Source organism: Poromitra crassiceps (assembly GCF_964638095.1).
Source record: "Poromitra crassiceps genome assembly, chromosome: 15".
Taxonomy (NCBI): domain Eukaryota; kingdom Metazoa; phylum Chordata; class Actinopteri; order Beryciformes; family Melamphaidae; genus Poromitra; species Poromitra crassiceps.
The window spans coordinates 17,593,397-17,601,678 of record NC_139634.1 but is presented as its reverse complement, the minus strand read 5'-3'; the positions used below and the strand labels follow the sequence as shown (position 1 = coordinate 17,601,678).

The window sequence follows — 8,282 nt, the reverse complement described above, 5'->3', positions numbered from 1 at the left end:
ATGCCCGGTTGAGAGCCACACAGGGTTAATGCCTGCTTGGACATCTCCATCCATGCAGATTATTTCCACATCCCAGGAATACGCCATACGCCTAGACATCAGGCATATAGACAGACAGCCTTAGGGTCCTGCTGTTAACTAAGAAACTGACAGCAAGGAATATATCATATGTCCAATATATATTTACAGCACGTTTATTTCTCGACTGGTAGAAAGAGGCAGAGGGCATATGGACATATGACCCATTTCAAATGGATCACTTCTAAACATCTTAGCAGTCATGTACATCTCTAGATGCTGATTTTAATAGCTATATGTTTTGGATGCAGAATGGATAGACAGATAGAGGACAGATAGAGGGATGAGGGAGGATAACTTATTTATTGAGAATTCTGCTTTTAATAGCGAAAAAAATCATAACAGTTTCCTGGTTGAAGCCGCAGCCCCCGTGTATAATGCAATGCAGAGAAAGGGTAAAATAATTCTTTATCATGAGCCGCTTTCAGACATGCCTTGGAACTCGGGAGTTATCTAGAAGGGATCCAGGTAGCGGTGTATGTATGAACATATTTTGGTGAGCTATGCGTGCTCCCGCGCTCCCTCCTACTCTCCGGCTCTGAGACAAGGCTCCTACCTAGTCTCATGGGCAGATTGGTCCCCCTCCCTTCCAGAATGCTGTAAAGTAGCTGAGCTAAGCGAGTGGGAGGAGGCGGGGGAGGCAGCGGAGACAGAAACAAGACAGCGTGACAGATTATTATTAAATAAATAGTCGATGTGAATGAGCAAGTGCACAAACATCATGCAGTTTCAGCTTTTCCAAATGAAGCTGGAGCTGCTCCGTGTGTCGTCAGCCAACAGGCTACGTGTTGCTTGATTGAAACTCTGGGTTTGATCTATTTCTGCAAAGCTTCACGCAGCACACCACCTTCGAAATATAGCATTTTTGGACGCGAGGGTCAGCCTGCTTCCCAGTATTGGACATCGCTAGGTAGGATATCTGGATCTGGTTGCGTTCATGCCTTTGATTTCACGTTTATTATACACAGCGTTTGTGAACGATACATGCAGCAGAACCGCAAAATGTCAACAACAAATCCAAGCAGTGTCAAGTCAGTCAGTATAAAACGGAAACTTCCGGGTACAACCTTCGCAACAATGGCAATTAAATAAAGAAAATGCACGTGTAATGTTTTTGTGTGTGTGATCCGAAAGATACAGAACAGAGATAAACTGGAAGAATATCTGCTGCCTTCTAAAAGTCCATTTTAACCTGTAGTGAGTCGACTGTTTTTTGTTTACCAAGTAATAAATAATTGCTTTTATTTTGAAGGTAAAAACATCTAGCTTCCTGTATTCTGTATATTTCTAGCAGGATTGATGCATTTTAGGACTGAACTCTCACCACATCAGACTTGAGGAAATCGATGCATCTGGGCGTGAGTTGTAGGGTTGTTTAATTAATTAGCGCTATGCGCAAACGATTATATGGTTATATGGTTATGAACGTTAGTGGGCAATTATCGCCCATTATGTAGGCTATTTTTAGCAACTTGTTATCAGACTCTGCATGTTGTGCTAGTTTGTTGAATGTGATTCACTTTCTGCCATTAAGGCTGTAGCCTAGACTGCTGTCTTCCATGCATGAAGTGCAGCTGTGTGGTCAGTGTGTGGCTCCACATGTATGAAAGCAACATGCCTCATGCCTGAAAGGGTACACTTCACGTATTGCCCGGGTCAGGCTCAGGGGAAGCAACCCTGACCTGACCCGGAGTTCATGTCTGAAAGTGGCTATGGAGAAAATCACAGTGAAATTACAGATGAAAGTACTACTGTAAGTAGACAGGTTTGATGTAAGATGGGCTCATCTAATACAAGCAATGTCTGACCTGTAGTCACCTCTCTCATCTTTTCTTATTTTATTTTATTCATATAGTTTATATATATATATATGCTGTTACACTGTACAGATGTGTGTATATGACTTTTTTGTCCTGTCTTGAGTATAATCCACAATGTGTGTTGGATTTATTGGTAAAGACAGGACGGTATTTGATATGATGTCCTGGAACAGATTGAAGAAGACTACATTTACAATGTGTGGATCAGACAGGGAGGATATGTTAAAAAGAAGTGTAACTGTATATGCATCTCCAATTGTTTGTCATATATATGTGGAATAAAAACTATGTTAAAAAAAATAAAAGAGGCCATTTGTCAACTAATAAGCAGTGGATCTCAGGAGGAAATCTTCTCCTGGGCTGAAGCACTTTGAAACACGCAGGTGAGGTAGAAATCATCTGCTGCTGAAATATGATTTGGGACAGGTCCTTCATGAAAGATTTAGCATTATTACCTCTGCTCCAGAGTTAACTGGGCCAAAGGAGTTGGCTGGAGGTTATGTTTTCACCCCTGTTCGTCTGTCCGTTTGTCAGCAGGATATCTCAAAAAGTTATTGACGGATTTGCATGAAACTGGCCAAAATGGGGCGTGGCAATGGGCGTGTTCAATCACTAAAAGGTGCCTAACTTCCAAACTGATTCACATAACACAAAACTTTGTAGGAAGGTTGGTCATGGGCCAAAGACAAACTGATTAATTGTCCACGCCCACTAGCCAAAAGGGGGTGTGGCAATGGAAGTGGTCAATCAGAAACAGGTGCTTAACTTCCACACAGATTAACATAACCCCACAAAGTCAAGTCATGTCAAGTCAAGTCGGCAAGTCATGCCGGAATTTGAATGATTTCCCTGTAGAACCACACAGGGCAGATGATTTAGTGTCGGTAGCCAGAAATAGCCAAAGGAATGGAAACAGGGTTAGTTTGAGATGAAGCAACTTTGTGTTCATTTGGCTTGGCAAGCCAAAGTGAAATATATATAATTTTTTGACAATGCCAAATACAATGTCACAAGTTGTGATTAAAGACAGTTTGCTAAGAGTCTGCTAATAAAATAGAAATTGGCTTGCACGTCTGTGTAAACATTAGAGCACTTAACAGTTACATTTGCTTTTTTACAGTTGATTTTATTTCAAGAGCGTTCATTTATTTAAGCCATCACAGAGGAGTCATAAAATCCATCCATCCATCCATCCATCCATCCATCCATCCATCCACCTACCCATTTATTTGATTAATTTTCAGTTTATTTTTATGGCCTGTCATGATGTGTCTGTGCTTCAGAATTAAGATTCTGCCTGTGGTCTTCCTGAGTTGGACGTCCTTCATGTGCCTCATCGATTCCCAGTCAACTGAGACCATTCCCAGAATATTCCCTCTAATGAGAGGGGAGGTCACCAACTTACATGGCTGTTTTAGACCTGCCTATTCTGTACATACACACACACACGCACGCACGCACGCACGCACACACACACACACACACACGCACGCACGCACGCACGCACGCACGCACGCACACACACACACACACACACGCTAGGGCTGTGCAATTAATCACATTTTAATCTCAATTTCAATTTTGGCTTCCCGCAATTATGAAAACAAGATAATCGAGATAAAGAAATTATTTTTTATATATAATTTATTTTAGTGAGGCTATTTATTTATCCTTTTTTTCCTTAGTTTTTCAGTTAAATTGTATTTCAATCATGAGAGACTTGTAAGACATTTTAACAATCTTTATTGAATCAGAATAGACAGTTTGAGTATGGCGTATGACTCCATGATGTGACGCTCCTCTTGCTATGAGAGAGGGGGGCGTCAGTGCTGTATGAGATAGAAAATCCCCCCTAAGGGGATTTGTTTCCAACAGGAGTCATGACATTGGTGGTGATCTGGGGAGGTGGTGGGGTGAAACTTTTGCTCTGGAGATGCTGGATGAATGCGTGATGCTGACACAAGGTGAGTGATGACTGCACAAATTTAAGCTGTGGTGATGGGGCTTTATATAGTACCAGGAGAAGGGCATTTATGATGTCATAACTGATGTCATTTATGATGTCATAACTGATGTAATTTGGGAGAAGGGCATTTATGATGTCATAACTGATGTCATTTGGGCAACTGACGTCACCCTGCAAAGGTGACGTCATAGAGAAGGTGACGTCGGAGATGGTGACGACATTTAGTGATGTCATTTGGGCTGAGGGGTATGACAGCATGGGGTGTCTACCTATGCCTTTTGGTCTTCCATGATTGAAATTCAGTCTAAGACTACACTTAAATATAAAATAAATTCAGTATTAAAAAGACACGTTCTTCAAGTTTAATAAGTGCACAATTTCCCCAAAGTCAATCAGTAATCACGTTAAATAATCGTGATTATGATTTTTTGCCATAATTGAGCAGCCCTAACGCACGTACACACGCACACCGCACACACACGCACGCACGCACACGCGCGCACACACAGACACACACACACACACACACACACACACACACACACACACACACACACACACACACACATGGCATCTGACACACAAACACACTCATGCACACACACACACATGCACACACACACACACACACACACACACGGCATCTGACACACAAACACAAACACACACTCATGCACACACCAAGCCATTATGGCAGTCTATCTGGAGTCAACGCAAAGTTTACACAAGGTTGTTCTCATCGATCTCAGTGAGAGAGCTTCATCGTATGTAAACATGCTGCTTTGTCACAGGAAGGACGCCAAGCACATTTGTGCACTGTCTGTCTTTGTCTCAACATTCATTTAAAACTTCATTTAAAAGACTATTTCACGCCTTTCAATGAAGTAATGTCTCATTATTTCCAAGCTTCTGCACCGATGTCTATGCTATTAATTCATCAATACAGCCGCTGGCAGCCGAAGCAAAACCATTTTAAAGGCGTGACTTGTCACTTTGACCTAACAGTGATTAAACCTCTTCCAGTCAAAGTGGATGATGTCAGCTGTTAGATTATTAAAATATAGTTTCCCCAGGCGATATGCCTGGATAGGATGTGGATGTTAAAGGGACACTGATGATTGATTTTGCACATGATCTCACAAACATATCTGAAAACTGTCAACAGTTTTGCAGACATTAATTTAGTTTGACAGTTATTAAGATTCGAGTTGAGTTAAGTTAAGCACCAGTGAGGTCATCACAAAATGTGTAATTAATAAGTTTCAGTGCCTTCTGATGACATCACTGGTACTCAACTTAACTCGCCTGTGAGGCTGCATTAACGGGAATCATATCGATATCGGCCGATGTTAGTCTTTTTTTTATCAACATTGGTCCGATGTTGCAATGTTAATATCGGTTATCGGTATTGGCCAAAATCTTAAAATTGAGAGGATGTTCCAAATGTTTTGGAAATAAAGAAATGCATTACTTTTTCAAATTCACAGTGTTCACATGTGTTTTTCAGTATGTACGAAATTTAATTATTATAGAAATGTGTTTTTATACAGATCATATCGACAGTGGTAAATATCGGTTTTCGGCCATAACAGCAATGTTAATATCGGTTATCGGTATCGCCCAACATGTTCACATTGGTGCATCCCTATCCTCAACTGTCAAACTAAATGAATGTCTGCAAAAGTGTTGACAGTTTTTGGATGTGTGACATCATGTGCAAAATAAATCAGCATTCGTTTTTTTCTGTGAAGTGCCCCTTTAAATCTCACAGGAAACATGCCTAAAAACTCAACTCTGAGTCAGTGTGAGCAAAGCAAAGATATCAAAATATATGAGAGGTGATTTCAATTTGAGCTGAATGACTATGTATATATATATAATACATATATAAAATCTCATTGTGTTTTTAATTGAACACAGTCCATATTGAGAGGCCCTCTGGTCTGAGCCGCCCTAAACATCATTAACTTCATATTAAATACAATAGAAGTTAATTCATGGATTTACCGCGCGCTCTCGTCTGAGGAGCATGCTAAAAAGCCTGAATGCATCTGCTATTCTACACAGCAAGGCTAGCGTGTTATTGGCTGGACACTGATTGCCCATTGTGCAAAGGTGTGTGTTCTGTGACAGTGTGTGTGTGTGTGTGTGTGTGTGTGTGTGTGTGTGTGTCTGGTGTGTGTGTGTGTGTGTGTGTGTGTGTGTGTGTGTGTGTGTGTGTGTGTGTGTGTGTGTGTGCGCGCGTGTGGTGATGGGATGTTGGACGCGCTCGTAAGTATGTGGTGAAATTAGCAAGGCATGTGTGTGTGTTCATTTACGGCGACGATGCGTATCATTGCTGGAGACTGTAAATTTCCATCTTCCCTAAGGAGACCGAATAAACCTTCTGGCTCGGCTATAACAGAAGAACCCTCCCCTTTCCGCTTCATGTTACCGCCGAACGTGACCAGCTTTAGCGAGGTTACCAAGAGTCTCGGGCCAAACGCCAGCAATGCTCACACTGTGTACTTCCAATTATCCAAACTGGCACTCGCCACTTACGTCGCCTCAGGTAAGCTGCGTTCAATCGCGTGCCCTGAATGAGAATGGTGACGCCGGGGAGATGAGAAGCAACAAAGAGAGACAGGTGGATGCGATGATTTAAAGAGGAGCGCTGAAGGCTAGGAAGGAAGAGCTATGGAGAGAGAGGGTTGATTGAATAGAGTGAATTACAGTGAGACACAGTGAGTTATGAAAGAGAGAGAGAGAGACAAATAGAATGAGATGCGGAAGAGAGAGGAGACGAGAAGGATGATGAGGGAGAGAGAATGAAAGATAAAATGAAAGAGAAAGAGAGAGAGAGACAGGGAGGAGTGCAGGCAGACGGTGAAATGGAGAGTGAGGGAAGGAGAGGGGTGAGAGCACAGATTAGGATGGGTAATCCTTGCAGGTCTAAAAGCAGAGCTTTGAAAAATTAGGTTAATACTTCGAACCACACACACACACACACACACACACACACACACCCCTCTCTCTCTCGCTCTCTCTACCCCCATGCCCTCATAAATGTACATGAGGTGGAATCGGGTCACACACACACACACACACACACACACACACACACACACACACACACACACACACACACACACACACACACACACACACACACACACACACACACAAACAAACAAACAATTGGTTTTGATTCAAAACATGCCCAGATGCTATAAATATATGCATTATGTACACTCTGAGACAGCATTTTATCTGTCACTCACTGCTGAAAGTACAGAACACAATGAAAAGGAATATTTAATACAGTATATAGTGCAATATAAACTGAGCTTTATAGTGAAAGAGTAGAGTTATTCACTTAGCAGCTTCATGATTGAAGGCACTTTCAGGTATTACAGTAATTATATGAAAGTTTTTCTGCCTTGCCTGTCACTAATCTTACCCCCACTTTTAAGTATAACTAGACGCCTGTGTGTGTGTGTGTGTGTGTGTGTGTGTGTACACACGTGTGCGTACATGCATAAAGCTCTTCTCTCCATCTACTCAATCTCAATAAGATTAGTAAACGTCTTTTTCTCTCTTACAGTAAAGCAAAAGTCTGTTTTGCTCTTTCAACATAGGACTCTATCATTCTGCACCTGTATCACTAGCTGTGTTTCCATTACAGTTTTTTCGCAAAATAATTGCGATATTTCTACAACTTCGACTTGTACAATTGCGACTTGTAGGCGTTTCCATTGAAGTCGAGTTTGGTCTGACGGCGCGCACACCTGAACGCACTTCCCCATTACCAGCAGCTGCCACAGTGATTACGCACGGGGATCTGCCCCATATGGCCATATCCCGTCCCCTGCATGCTCAAATCCAACCAATGGTCAATGCAAATCACAACATGAAGTTACAACGCATATAAACGAGCCTGATTATCAATTCAAAATAAAATTAGTGGCAACGTTGCTGGCTGCGGTGAATGCAGTGAGCGCGACAGGCAGAGGAAAAAATGTAGCCTAATACAACTGGTCTGATTTAGAGATGGAGGAGGGGGGAAAAGGCTGATATGGTTCAATAATCGGAATGTTGTGTATTATAATTATAACATTGCACCTGAAACGTGTGTAATGTATTACTCAGTCACTGTATTCACTTCAGACAGCACCACGGTGTGTGCACACGGTGTGTGCTTTTCATCCCCTCATCTCGCTACCAAACTTATTTTCCGCTGCTTTTCCAAAGGAGAATATGGGTCACATGACGTGCAAATGCGGAAAAAGTGTTTCCACTACACTTTTGCGATAAACTGCTATATCGACACGTCTGAAAAACCACCTCATGAGAGCGCAAACACTTTTTGCGATATTTGGGAGGTTTTTCGAAATTCACGTGTTTCCATTACCCAATTTCTATTGCGATATTTAGATTTT

General features: G+C 41.8%; 1 protein-coding gene across 1 annotated transcript in view; it reads right to left on the bottom strand.

Moving 5' to 3' along the window:
• Positions 1-8,282, bottom strand: part of LOC310790093 (neuronal acetylcholine receptor subunit alpha-7-like) — a gene marked incomplete at both ends in the record, with an annotated part of 76,876 nt that overhangs the window by 30,927 nt on the left and 37,667 nt on the right. The window lies entirely within an intron of this gene.